This window comes from Bidens hawaiensis, unplaced genomic scaffold (assembly GCF_021521415.1).
Source record: "Bidens hawaiensis isolate Kalapana, Puna unplaced genomic scaffold, B.hawaiensis_p1.1 tig00073602_1, whole genome shotgun sequence".
NCBI lineage: Eukaryota > Viridiplantae > Streptophyta > Magnoliopsida > Asterales > Asteraceae > Bidens > Bidens hawaiensis.
This window is the reverse complement of record NW_027502804.1, coordinates 6,535-21,726: the sequence shown is the minus strand read 5'-3', so window position 1 is coordinate 21,726 and position 15,192 is coordinate 6,535.

Below are 15,192 nucleotides of genomic sequence, written 5' to 3'. Positions count from 1 at the left end.
ATATTGCCGCCGTTAATGTGTAAAACCGGCAAGATGAAGCCCTGGGAATTCGGTTTTGTTAGTTATGATGCTAGCACTTGTTATGCAACACAAGGAGAACCCACAATAAATTTTTGACGTCTAGAAGGACGCATGTGTTTTAAATCGACTAAAAATCATAAAAATGAATACTAGTTAGGGCTGTCCAAGCTGCTCGGCGCTCGCCGCTCGTTCATCGTTCGCTCGAATTTTGCTCGAAAAATGCTCGTTCGATTTCGGCTCGGTTTGCGAGTGAGCCGTTCGACCCGGTTCGGTTTAAAAGCAATCCAAGCACGAGCAAAGCCTCGCTCGGTTTGGTTCGGTTCATTTTGCTCGAATTAATTTTTATATATTAGTTTTATATATAAACTTTATGTATTTATATAAAAGTATACTATTTTTTAAAGTTTTTAAAATTTCCCTCTTTTGTGTTGAATTCAAAGTCCAAATTTAAACCATAGCTACTCGTTTTATATATATGTTTTATTGTTAACTATGAGTTTTAAACATTTTAAAGGTGAAAGTTTAGACAATTTAGAGTTGAAAGTCTTGAATTAATGTTATTTTGAAGTTTTAGAAATTTACAATTGAAAACTTTGTACGAAATCAAGCAAAACCAAACCAACCAAGGCGCTCGGTTTCAAAACCAAACCAAGTTCAAGCATAAAGATTTCGCTCGTTTCTTTAAATTCAATCCGCTCGGTTCGGCTCGCTTTCAAACCAAACCAAGTATGAGCATGCCCGCGTTCGGTTCGGTTCGTGAACAGCCCTAATACTAGTATCGGTTCTGATTAACGGTTAATGTATAATTTATAGATAATGTGAAGTGAGTAAGGGATAAGAACATGAGTAGATGGTCAGAGAATGGAATTGAATATTTGTTTTTATGCACAAAGATCTTCAATATTTATAAATTATAATTCTTATTGTTGATTAAGAATCACACTAACTTTTTTTTGAAATAAATGGACTAAAATAACAACCCTAAGAGCATTTCCTCTTTTAGTCCATCCTAAGATATCACCCATTCATATTAAGAAAACACAGACTTAAACTTGGGTTTCCACTCCATTGAATAGTACTGAAAAAGCAAATTTTGAGGAGATAATAAACGTAGGGCGAAGATCGGACTTATAATTTATTAACTTTTTGAAAATGAATAAGTTGTTTGGGATTGCTTGTGATGTGAGAGGGAAAAGTTAATAAGTTACACTGTTGTAACTTATTGAAAAGTTATAAGGAGTTTTCATAAGAGATCTCAACACATCCTTAAAACATTTAAAACGGGTATTTAAACATCATTTAGATGATATAGCACGTGATTCGCGTATGCTTATTATTAATGATCAAGGATTGGTTTAAGGGCAAATGAAGCGATGTGGACGCATGGAACAATTCCCATGGGGTTCGTATCTATGGACATGGTATGCTACCTACGTGGATCTACATAATGCACTTAGAATAACCATCGACAAGGCCAAAAATCTTGCTTAAGTTACTCGTTGAAAGGATTTATCTTCGCTTTTAAGGTTTTGATTATGTTCTTTAGTATTTAGAATATGTCATAACCTGTGATCATTGACATATATATTTAGCAAAACGTTTAAAAGATTTCAAATAATTTTGTTAATTTCTTTTACTTTTACTTTTAGGGACTCGAACCCGGAACCTGAGATTAAGAAGATTTGTTTCTCCCACTTGCCACCAACCCCTGGGAAAATTAATACATATAATTAGGCATAAAAATTGTATATGTGGGAATTGTAGATGATAGTAAAATCAAAGAATTTTACATCTCATTTTAATTTGCTGGGGTTTGATTAAGATATCATGAATGTAAGCTAGGTAGCTAGGTAATAATTTTCTATCATGTGATAAACAAATTAAACAAGCGAAACCGAAAATATTCAACAACAACGTGCTTTAACCACTAAAGCAAATAATCGATATTTTTTATAACTAGCTAGTGCTTTTTTTTAGGTGTATAATCACTTTGGGGGCTTCTTTTGTTTTACAATCACAAAAAATCCAAATTCCGTTCCTGAACTGAGAATTAGAAGAACGCCATGAACATGGAGCTACGAAGAAGTGCGGTTGGCAAAGGCCCGAGTCCATGTTTTCGAAGCCTTGGATCAGATGGACCAACGAATGTCGGGTTTTTGGCAATGGGTTTTCAGCTATTGTGTGTGTGTGTGAGAGAGAGAGAGGATCAACATATCATCGTAACGCGGACCAACCTTATTCAAAATGACAAAATATGATGATACAAATTAACGCTCGTGATAAGCACAAGCTACAAGTGAAAGCGGGAGTTAAAAGTCGATGAAATTGGGAATAGTGTTTTTATGTACTTTGTTATCTATACTCTCTAAAATGCTACAAATTTTGGCACATGTCACTCCTACATTAAACCTCACCATTTTAACAAATTTATAATACTAAAATAATAGTCACCATTCTTAAAATTTTTGCTTCAAAAATTGTTAATTTAATATTTACTTCATATTTTTTTTCAAACATTTGATATTCATAATTATCTTTTAATTTAAATTTGTTTTAAAGACTATTGTACAACGTGTATTAATAGTGTTTAACGGGTTATTGTTTATTGTATACTGATTATTTATTAAATATTGTAGGGCCTCAAACTAGTTAACTAATGAATAAGTATCGTTTAATAACATAAATTTTGTTAAGTTATTGCAATTTTATTGTTATTTTAATGTCTAATAAGTTTATTGAGAATTTAGTTTTAATTTTACATATTGTTCAATATTAATTTCAACTTAAAATAATTAGAATTTTTGTATTTTAAAACTAAATCAAACTGGGGAAAACTAGAGAAAAATGGGACGACGCCATGCTTTTTAGAGATAAAATGGGAAGAAACTGAAATAAAAATAAAAAAAAAGCTGATGCGAAATACATGATAAAATGAGGAAACATGAGAGTGTGGGACGACTGCACGTGCTTTTAAATCATGTACAAAGCTGACCAAAACAATGTCTAATAAATGAGTTATTTAAACTAGAAGAACAAAAAATATTATATATCAAATTATATACGGTTGATTTGTTTTGAGAATTAAGTTGAAAGGGATGTTAAAATACATCTTTGTATTATTTTTCTTCTTATTCTAAGTGAGTGCAGTTAATAGGGTTGTTTATCTTATCTTGTTGGTTATTTTTATCAAGATGTATTAGTCAACTTGCTCAAATATACAATGTTACTTAGTAGGTAGAAACTTTTTTCGGAAACATGTTTTGTAGATTGGTTAAAACTTGCAAATTTTAACAATGAACCTGAAGAGGTAGGTCCCAGCAGAGCCCAGTTGGACCCGCAAGACTCACCTTGAAGAGGGACGTCTGCGCAAGGACCAACTGCTTCCGCAGGACCCACCATGCCCAGAGATGAAGACCTTACGCGCAGTACGCCAGCTATTCCCGCAGGGAAAACCTCCCAATGGTGAAGTACCCCGCTTGTTCCCGCAGCTGCGGATACAAGCCATCAGGGAAGGCTACCCGCACTAATAGCAAGGTTACACGCACAAGGCACTAACTCTTGATACTTCAGTAATGTCACCTGAAGGAATGAGCAAGGCGGGAATACTCCCGCCCAAATGAGCCAGTCCGTATGCTTCTGGAAGATCTTTTGTACTATACCTGCCAAGGTATGGGCAAAATAGACGATCTGACCAAAACAGCCCATGAACCAATCACAGGGTGACAGCTCACCGACAACAGTACGAGGAGGAGCACCCTCTAGTACTGTTTGTCACTATTAGCCGCTGCCTACTCACCAACCCTCACTGTGGGACGTGCGTAGCCTACAGTTGGTGGAACAGTGCATAGCCGGCAGTAAAGGAACAGTATACAGCCGGCCTTGTCACTATCGGCCGCAGCCTATCCACCAACCAGCATGGCTTGTGCGTAGCCCACTGTTGGTAGAACAGGAATACTATTCAGCCGGCTGTACCTTCTTGGAAACCTACCTTCGGCTATAAATACTCCAACACCTTGGAATGGTAAGGACATTATCTGATATCTCATTATCTTATCTTCTCTAGCAATCTCTTAATATACACTTATATTCAAGAGCAATCTAGTCTGATTCTCACGCCGGAGGGTGGTCACAAGGAGGTACCCCCCCTTCTCAGTGACGAGCTCACAGTGTCTGTTTTGCAGGTTATCAGAAGAACCATCTTTGCCGGGTCTAACCCCTCGTGGGAAACATCTATTTAACCCCCAGATTATCCGTAATCTGCCCAGGGTCAATTAGTGTTTCTTCATTGGCGCCATCCGTGCATAAAAGTTAGAACTTCATTTTCAGTTTTTTCAAACTTCTGGAAAGATGGTTAAAGAAACTCCGGTAACCACAACCCCATCTACTGGGGGGAATATGTAACACCCCGACCGATGGCGGATTATACATCGGGGCGCCACGTATTGTTTCATTACTCGCGACACTATTTGGGTGTCAATATTTAATAAATACATTTCATTGCGCACGCGCAGAACATGACATAAAGTAACATAAATCATATCATAACTTAAAATATTCAAATAACATAAACTTGTCTTGTTACATTTTAAACTAGGTCCAAAAGAAAGAAAACATCCTATGTGTCCTCAAGCTTCCAGAAACAGCTACAGCAAACCTGAACACATGTTAAAATAAAACGTCAACACTTGCGTGTCGGTGAGAAATCAAGTGTAATACATATAAATAGATAACAATATCTGCGCGCATCATGTGTATAACTGGTGTTCAACAAGGGTGTAATCAGTTTGTGATCAAGCCTTAGATCATAGCTCATAGTTCAATCCGTGCTCCCAATTGAGCACAAAAACAAGAAAACTGTGCAAGTGTAAACAAAAGAGAAATCATAAACGATAGTTCTCCCGTGTTCATCTAATGGATCCATGAAAACTGCGGAATAGGCCGACATGACGGTTAATGATCCACACATACAAATAAACAGCCAAGTCTACGTCCATAACACATGGGGTTTTGCGCGACAAAAGTTTATAAACAAGTTTAAGACTCAAGTTTGTACGAACACATGAACATCCCAAAACATTAAAAATAAAAAGGGATTAGGTACGAGATTACTCACCTGAAAAGGGTGTGTGGAAAGATAATGCAAGAACCAACTTTTAAACAAGCACAAGTTAACCTATAAATAAAAGTTTATTGGTTTAACGATTTGTTTTATGCCTTGAATATATGTTAGCATAGTAAAATGTATCTTTAACAAATTATTATATATTATACATTACCGGAAATCTGGGCAGGACAAGGGAAAAGACGAAGGCAGAGAGAGGAGGCGGCTGAGGAACAACGGCAGAGGGCAAGGAGAAGAGAGCAGAGGAGGGTTTAAGTGTTTGTGTGTGTAGTGTTAAATAACAAGAAAATAGTTTAATTTATAGGAAAACCCTAGGGAACACAATCCCTAAAAAGGAGGAAAAGATCTTATCAAATCAAGCAAAAGATATTAAAAAGCACAAGAATCCAAAAGCAAAAGATATTAAAAGATATGGCAGCCGGGGGAACAGGAAAAAGGGCTGACAGGTTACAGAATAAAGCATGGGAGGAGTCAGAGAAAACACTGTTCAAGGCATGCAAAAGAAGATTTCAAAAGATAATGTCAGTCACTTTTTCTGCCAACCAATGGGGTTGGTGCGCATGCTGCGCCGAAAGTGACTATTCAGACAGAAGATAAGATATCACAAAAGAATACAGGCTGACCTAAACAGAAGAAAATACTTAAGGTCTAGCGCGAGAAGACTCGAGCGCACGCGCGAGGGCGAAGGCAGACAGAGGACAATCCTTAGCGCGCCGCGGGAAGAACTAAAATCCTTAGCGCGCCGCGGGAAGAACTACCATTCTTAGCGCGCCGCGGGAAGAACTACAAATCCTTAGCGCGTCGCGGGAAGAACTACCATTCTTAGCGCGCTGCGAGAAGAACTACAATTCTTAGCGCGTCGCGGGAAGAACTACCGTTCTTAGCGCTGCGAGAAGAACTACAATTCTTAGCGGCGCTGCGAGAACAGTTCGCCTCGCGAATCGCAGGAACAGCTGGTCTTCACGCAGGCTTCCTTGTAAGGAGTCTGGCGTGTGGAGCTGCACAGACATCCTTAGGCGGGAAGAGCCAAAGGACAAGCAAAGAGTTAAGAGAAAAAAAAGGGTTCAAGGCTCAAGGGTTAAGCAGAGGGGCGGGACGGCGACAAGAAAGAGAAAGAGGCGGGACGGCGACGAGAGAGAGAAAGAGGCGGGACGGCGGGAAGGAAATTATTATTATTAGTAAGAATATAAAAATATATATATATAATTTATTTAATGTTAAATTTTACAAAGATTAATAATTAAATAATAAATCATAAAAAGAAGAATCGGATTCGAAAACGGGTACCTGGGTCGGGTCGGATCGGGCAGTTGTCACAGTCTCCCCTACTTTAAGAAATTTCGTCCCGAAATTTATCTCGAAGTAGGTTGCGCAGAGAAAAGGTGCGGGTACTTGATCTTCATCTGATCTTCCCTTTCCCAAGTGAACTCGGCTCCGCGCTTGGACTGCCAACGAACTTTAACAATAGAGATGCGACTGCGCTTGGTTTGCTTTACCTCGCGATCCATAATCTCAACAGGCTTCTCAACGAAATGCATAGATTCATCAACTTGAACTTCATCAAGTGGTATGTGGAGGTTCTCGTCAGCTAAACATTTCTTGAGATTGGATACATGGAAAGTTGGATGCACATTGCTGAGCGCGGGCGGTAGGTCAAGCTTTTAGGCAACTTTTCCCACCCTCGCAAGAATCTTGAATGGACCAACATAACGAGGCGCAAGCTTACCTTTCTTCCCAAAGCGGACAACACCCTTCCAGGGCGACACTTTGAGGAGTACAAGATCACCAACTAGAAATTCGAGAGGCTTCCGCCTGCGATCTGCGTAACTCTTCTGTCGGCTTCTGGCAGTCAGCAGATGATCACGGATCTTGGCGATTTTATCAGTTGTCTCTTGAACTAGTTCGGGTCCTGTGATTTGAACTTCACCCACTTCGTTCCAACAAATCGGGGAACGGCACTTTCGACCGTAAAGTGCTTCAAATGGGGCCATACCGATGCTGGAATGATAGCTGTTATTATAAGAGAACTCGATCAGAGGTAGGTGTGAATCCCAATTACCTCCAAAATCAAGAACACAAGATCGAAGCATATCTTCAAGGGTTTGGATGGTTCGCTCAGACTGTCCGTCAGTCTGAGGATGATATGCAGTACTCATGTCCAAACGAGTTCCTAACGCAGATTGGAGAGATTTCCAAAAGCGAGATATGAAACGGCCATCGCGATCGGATATGATGCTCAAAGGAGTACCATGACGGCAGACAATTTCCTTGACATATAGATGCGCAAGTTGTTCAACACGGTAGGTTTCACGAATGGGCAGAAAGTGGGCAGACTTGGTCAATCGATCCACTATTACCCAAATGCTATCATGTTTGCTTGCGGTCAAGGGTAACTTGGTGATAAAGTCCATTGCTATACTTTCCCATTTCCACGTAGGAATTTCAGGTTGTTCGAGCAAACCAGATGGGCGTTGATGTTCAGCTTTTACCTTAGAACAAGTTAGGCATTTAGCTACGAACACAGCAATATCCTTTTTCATACCAGGCCACCAAAAAGAAAGGCACAAATCTTTGTACATTTTGTCAGCACCAGGATGAACGGAATAACGAGTTTTGTGCGCTTCACTCAGTATGACAGAGCGAAGATTCTCATCATTGGGAATCCAGATGCGATTGAGATAGCAGAGAATTCCACTCAGATTAGGGACAAAATGCGCTTCCGCGCCACACGCTAACTCGGCGCGAAGGTTGCCATTGCTGATCGATGCGCGCTGCGCGTCGCGAATGCGCGATTCAAGATTGCTTTGGATCGGCGCGAAGCGAAGCTGCGTGCGCGGCAAGATACAGTTAAGTTGGCTGGGTTTGCGGCTGAGCGCATCGGCTACCACATTAGCCTTTCCAGGGTGATACCGGATCTCACAATCGTAATCGCTGATGAGTTCGTTCCATCGGCGTTGTCTCATGTTAAGTTCCTTTTGATCAAAAATGTGCTGGAGGCTTTTATGGTCAGTGTAAATGATGCACTTAGTCCCATAGAGGTAGTGTCTCCAGATCTTCAAGGCAAATACAACTGCACCAAGTTCGAGGTCGTGAGTCGTATAATTCTTTTCATGAATTTTAAGTTGCCTTGACGCGTAAGCGATAACCTTGCCTCGTTGCATAAGTACACAACCGAGACCTTGGTTGGAGGCATCGCAATAAACGACAAAATCGTCGGTACCCTCAGGTAACGCTAGAACAGGAGCTTCGCACAACAATCGCTTGAGTGTCAGAAAGGCTTCTTCTTGCTTCGAGCCCCAAATATACGGTTTGCCTTTGTGCGTTAAAGCTGTTAAAGGCAAAGCGATCTTTGAGAAGTTCGAAATAAATCGCCGGTAGTAACCAGCTAAGCCCAAAAAGGAACGGATTTCGGTAGGAGTGGACGGTGTAATCCAGTTCTTGATTGCTTCAATTTTGGATGGGTCGACATGAATACCCATCTTGTTTACAACATGACCAAGAAACTGTACTTCATCCGACCAGAACTCACACTTGGAGAGTTTGGCAAAGAGTTGCTCGGTTCGAAGCTTTTGCAACACCAACCGAAGATGTTGCTCATGCTCGGCCTTGGTTTTAGAATACACCAGAACATCATCGATAAATACGATCACGAATTTATCCAAGAAAGGCCTACACACCCGATTCATTAGATCCATGAAAACGGCGGGTGCGTTGGTTAAACCGAAGGACATGACCAAGAATTCAAAATGGCCATAGCGGGTTCGAAAAGCAGTCTTGGGAATATCCTCTTCGCGGATACGCAACTGGTGATTGCCAGAACGGAGATCGATTTTGGAGAAATAAGAGGCACCTTGGAGTTGATCAAAGAGGTCGTCAATACGCGGTAAGGGATACCGGTTCTTAATGGTGAGCTTGTTCAGCTCGCGGTAATCAATACACATGCGAAACGTACCATCTTTCTTTTTAACGAACAACACCGGAGCACCCCAGGGCGAAGAGCTAGGGCGAATGAATCCTTTAGCGGTCAACTCTTGAAGTTGACTTGCTAATTCTTGCATTTCAGCGGGTGCAAGACGATAAGGAGATTTGGCTACGGGGATGCACCAGGGACAAGATCAACACGAAACTCGACTTCCCGAGCAGGAGGTAAACCAGAAAGGTCATCGGGAAAGACTTCAGGAAAGTCACGCACGATGGGGATTTAGCGAAGTTTCTTCTTTCCTTCATCGGGTTTGACCACATGGGCTAAGAATGCAACACATTTCTTCCGCAAAAGTCTTCGGGCTTCAGTGCATGACATTAGTTTAAGACCGTTAGATGGTTTCTCGCCGTAGATATGCAGATCACCATTTTCTCGAGGAATGCGAATCATCTTTTTGGCGCAAATAACTTCGGCGCGATTTTGCGAGAGCCAGTCCATACCGATAATAACATCAAAGCTTCCAAGCGGCATAGGAATGAGGTCGATTAGAAAATCGTGTTCATTAAGGTTAAGCGTGCAATCTTTGATCACGGAGTTTATTAAAATAGTTTCACCATTAGCCAATTCAACTGAAAAGTTTTCGTTTAAGTTTACTCGCGGTCGCGCGAGTTTTTGCTCAAATGCGCGAGAAATAAAACTTCTATCGGCGCCAGTATCAAAAAGTATAGATGCATATTGTCCGTTAAGTAAAAATGTACCATTAACCACGTCATTATTCGCTTGCGCTTGGTGCGCGGTTATATTAAAAGCTCGTCCGCGCGTCACTTGGTTCGAAATTTGGTTAACTGGGTTCGCTTACGTAATCTGAACTTGTAGTCTCGGGCACGCGTTCCGGAAATGACTGGGATCACCGCAGTTATAGCACGACCTGGGTCGTGGATTAGGGTATGTTGGTTGTGGGTTCTGCAGGTAGGTTGGTGGTGTTTGCGCAATTGGGTTGGAGGGAAGGACTCTACAGTTTTCCGCATTGTGACCAGCGCGGCCACATCGGTGACAAAGTCGACACGGGACTTGAGGTGGGTGGTGAAGTCTACAGGTTGGGCAAAAAGGTTGGTTTCCTGTGTAAGGTTTCTTAGTTGACGGGGCAGGGAGTGCGGGATTGGTTAAGGCATAGTTGTGAACTACAGGAGGTGTTGGGTAGGTCGACAGTGGGTTAGGCGCGTAAACTGGAGGTTGGTAGGTGGGTTGCTGGACAATGGGCGGGCTCGTAAGCGCATAGGCTTTGCGCCTGCGCTTGAGGTTGTTACGGTTTGAGGGTTCTGGCTTGGTTTCTGTTGGTTCTGGGACAGTCTTGGTGGGTTTGGTCTTCTCGGTTCCCCGCAGGAACAGGGTTCCTGTCCTGACATGGTTGTCGCTGAGCACAGCGGCCAACTCGATGGCGTCAGAGAGGGTTAGTGGGTTCCTGGCCCATACAGAATCTTGGATTTCCATGGGGAGACCCCCAAGGAACTTCTCGATGGCTCGGCGGGAAGGGATAACTAGGTGCGGGACAAGCAAACTTAGTTCGTGGAAGCGCGTCGCGTACTCGCGCGCTTCGCCACTGTACTGTTTCAGGTTCCAAAACTCTTCCTCCAGGCGCTTTACTTCGTTGGGAGGGCAGAACTCTCGCGTCAAGATTTCCTTGAATTCCTCCCAGAGCATGCTAGAAGCAGCCTCTGCGCCACGCGCATGAGCTACTCCGTTCCACCAAGTAAGCGCCCTTGATTCCAGGACACTAGAGGCATATAAGGTTCGTTTGTCTGGAGGGCATTGGGTATGGAGGAAAGTGTTTTCAATTTTCTCGAGCCACTGGAGCATTACGGTGGCTCCTTCAAGTCCGGTGAATTTCGGAGGGTTACCCGCATTGAAGGATTTAATATTGTATCCGGAGGGGTTGGGATTATTTTGGTTTAAGGCTTGGGCTATCGCGGCGGCCATTTCCTGGGAACGTTGCTGCCTACGTCTGCGCGAGGCTTCTCTCCTCTGATAACGGCGAGATAGCGGAGGCATTCTATAAAAGTTTTAATTTTTGTTAATATCTTGGTATGGGAAATCGTTTTAGCGCAAAGTATATCGTCGTAAAGCTTGTTTCGCGGAGTTAAATGCTATCAAATTTTGAAGTAAAATATGAATTTAAATGCAAACTTAACACAGGTAAAGAATTCGAATTGAAAATCGACAATTCATGTATCACCATGACTTTTCGAATTCTCAATTTAAAATATCGAGTAAATGAGCATTGAAGGTTGACAATTCATGTATCACCATGACTTTTCAAATCTTCAATTTAAAATATCGAGTAAATGAATATTGGAGATTGACAATTCATGTATCACCATGACTTTTCAATCTTCAATTTAAAACATAAAGTTAATGGTAATTGAAAATCAACTATTCATGTACCACCATGACTTCTCGGATTTTCAATCCCCACAACAAACGAATATGCAAGTAAAGAAATAAATTGAAATTTAATAAAAATCGAAAGATCGCGAATAAAACATGAAATCAAGTGCTGCGTATGCGCCAGCATATTTTATAAATATCGAGTAAATAACAATTAGCGCGCAAACATGAGATATTTCTCATGCGCGAGAAGGGACTCTTAGGTATTCTAGGTCGTTACGTCTAACCACCTATCCTAAAGTCACGGAGCTCTGATACCAATCTGTAACACCCCGACCGATGGCGGATTATACATCGGGGCGCCACGTATTGTTTCATTACTCATGACACTATTTGGGTGTCAATATTTAATAAATACATTTCATTGCGCACGCGCAGAACATGACATAAAGTAACATAAATCATATCATAACTTAAAATATTCAAATAACATAAACTTGTCTTGTTACATTTTAAACTAGGTCCAAAAGAAAGAAAACATCCTATGTGTCCTCAAGCTTCCAGAAACAGCTACAGCAAACCTGAACACATGTTAAAATAAAACGTCAACACTTGCGTGTCGGTGAGAAATCAAGTGTAATACATATAAATAGATAACAATATCTGCGCGCATCATGTGTATAACTGGTGTTCAACAAGGGTGTAATCAGTTTGTGATCAAGCCTTAGATCATAGCTCATAGTTCAATCCGTGCTCCCAATTGAGCACAAAAACAAGAAAACTGTGCAAGTGTAAACAAAAGAGAAATCATAAACGATAGTTCTCCCGTGTTCATCTAATGGATCCATGAAAACTGCGGAATAGGCCGACAAGACGGTTAATGATCCACACATACAAATAAACAGCCAAGTCTACGTCCATAACACATGGGGTTTTGCGCGACAAAAGTTTATAAACAAGTTTAAGACTCAAGTTTGTACGAACACATGAACATCCCAAAACATTAAAAATAAAAAGGGATTAGGTACGAGATTACTCACCTGAAAAGGGTGTGTGGAAAGATAATGCAAGAACCAACTTTTAAACAAGCACAAGTTAACCTATAAATAAAAGTTTATTGGTTTAACGATTTGTTTTATGCCTTGAATATATGTTAGCATAGTAAAATGTATCTTTAACAAATTATTATATATTATACATTACCGGAAATCTGGGCAGGACAAGGGAAAAGACGAAGGCAGAGAGAGGAGGCGGCTGAGGAACAACGGCAGAGGGCAAGGAGAAGAGAGCAGAGGAGGGTTTAAGTGTTTGTGTGTGTAGTGTTAAATAACAAGAAAATAGTTTAATTTATAGGAAAACCCTAGGGAACACAATCCCTAAAAAGGAGGAAAAGATCTTATCAAATCAAGCAAAAGATATTAAAAAGCACAAGAATCCAAAAGCAAAAGATATTAAAAGATATGGCAGCCGGGGAACAGGAAAAAGGGCTGACAGGTTACAGAATAAAGCATGGGAGGAGTCAGAGAAAACACTGTTCAAGGCATGCAAAAGAAGATTTCAAAAGATAATGTCAGTCACTTTTTCTGCCAACCAATGGGGTTGGTGCGCATGCTGCGCCGAAAGTGACTATTCAGACAGAAGATAAGATATCACAAAAGAATACAGGCTGACCTAAACAGAAGAAAAGACTTAAGGTCTAGCGCGAGAAGACTCGAGCGCACGCGCGAGGGCGAAGGTAGACAGAGGACAATCCTTAGCGCGCCGCGGGAAGAACTAAAATCCTTAGCGCGCCGCGGGAAGAACTACCATTCTTAGCGCGCCGCGGGAAGAACTACAAATCCTTAGCGCGTCGCGGGAAGAACTACCATTCTTAGCGCGCTGCGAGAAGAACTACAATTCTTAGCGCGTCGCGGGAAGAACTACCGTTCTTAGCGCGGCGAGAAGAACTACAATTCTTAGCGCGCTGCGAGAACAGTTCGCCTCGCGAATCGCAGGAACAGCTGGTCTTCACGCAGGCTTCCTTGTAAGGAGTCTGGCGTGTGGAGCTGCGCAAACATCCTTAGGCGGGAAGAGCCAAAGGACAAGCAAAGAGTTAAGAGAAAAAAAAGGGTTCAAGGCTCAAGGGTTAAGCAGAGGGGCGGGACGGCGACAAGAAAGAGAAAGAGGCGGGACGGCGACGAGAGAGAGAAAGAGGCGGGACGGCGGGAAGGAAATTATTATTATTAGTAAGAATATAAAAATATATATATATAATTTATTTAATGTTAAATTTTACAAAGATTAATAATTAAATAAAAAATCATAAAAAGAAGAATCGGATTCGAAAACGGGTACCTGGGTCGGGTCGGATCGGGCAGTTGTCACAGAATACCGGCGACTACACAGTTTTTACGAACACTACCCCAGTTACCCAAGCTGGGGCAAGTGCAGTAAATAATCTCTCACTAGGATTCACCGATACCCAGTTAGAGAGACAAAGAACGAGGCTCCCCCGCCAAACACTCGATGAAGTTAAAGCGTGGGCGGAAGCACGTCAAAAAGAATTCCAAGCTGAGTTGGATGAACGCTTACGTTCACTCCAACGGCCTGAGGAATTCGGAGAGTACTTGGACGATGATTCGGAGGAATCCGATAGTGACGCAAACCCTCGTCATAGGGCGAAAGCGAAGCGTAAGGAAACGGACTCCCAACCGAGAAGGCGTTTTGGAGAAACCTTCAAACCAAAAAACGCGGGTGGAAACCCACGTGACTTCTCCAAAACATTTACACCAACTGCTGCAAAGGCGGGAACGTCCAAATTTGCAAGGGACATTGCGGAAGCAATCGTCCCGAAAAGTGCCAAACAGATGTCCAACATCGGCACTTACGATGGTATATCTGATCCAGACGATCATTTGAACAGGTTCATAGCGGGGGCAACCGTTAGTAGTTGGACGGAACCTACGTGGTGTTACATGTTCCAAATGACGCTTGTTGGGGCAGCTAGAGCGTGGTTCGATCGTCTACCGGTCCACCACATCTACGATTGGGAAGACTTCCAGCAAAAGTATAGCCAACACTTCAGCCAACAAAGAAAGTATACCGAGGAGCAATGGACAATCCTCAATTGCATTCGAGAAAAAGATGAATCTTTGCCAGACTTCATCACTCGCTTCAACTCAAAGAAGCTAAGTCTGGGTAACATCAGCGAAGATCTTGTTTGCGCTGCTTTCATCCAGGGCGCGAACGACCCAGAGCTCATCCGCACCTTAACTGGTAGAGATGGCATGCCATCCACATGGGATGCCATCATGACAGCAGCTAAACGCTTTGCGGAAACGGAAAAGCAACTGGGTAGAGATCTCCCCCAGAGCACAAACCTCTACACCCAGAAAACAAGAGAAGACAACATCCTTACCGCCCGACTAAACAAAAAGCGGAAGCTAGGCATTTGGCAGTCAAGGGTAAACTTTGACACCTCATCCGGCTCGCACCCTCGGTTAGGCAGAAAGGATAACATGCCGTCGTCAAACCGGAACTCCAGATGGACGCCACTCACCAAAAGCGTCACCGAGATATTCGACACCGAGAGACTCCCATGGCCAAAGGCTCCAATAATCCGAGGGCGTCACAACGCTGATCAGAGCAAATTCTGTGACTTCCACAGGACAAGAGGCCACAACACCGAGGAATGCGTAGACTTGAAGGACATCGTCGAAGCATTTGTCAGAGAAGGGACGCTCACGCACCTCGTGGCGTAATG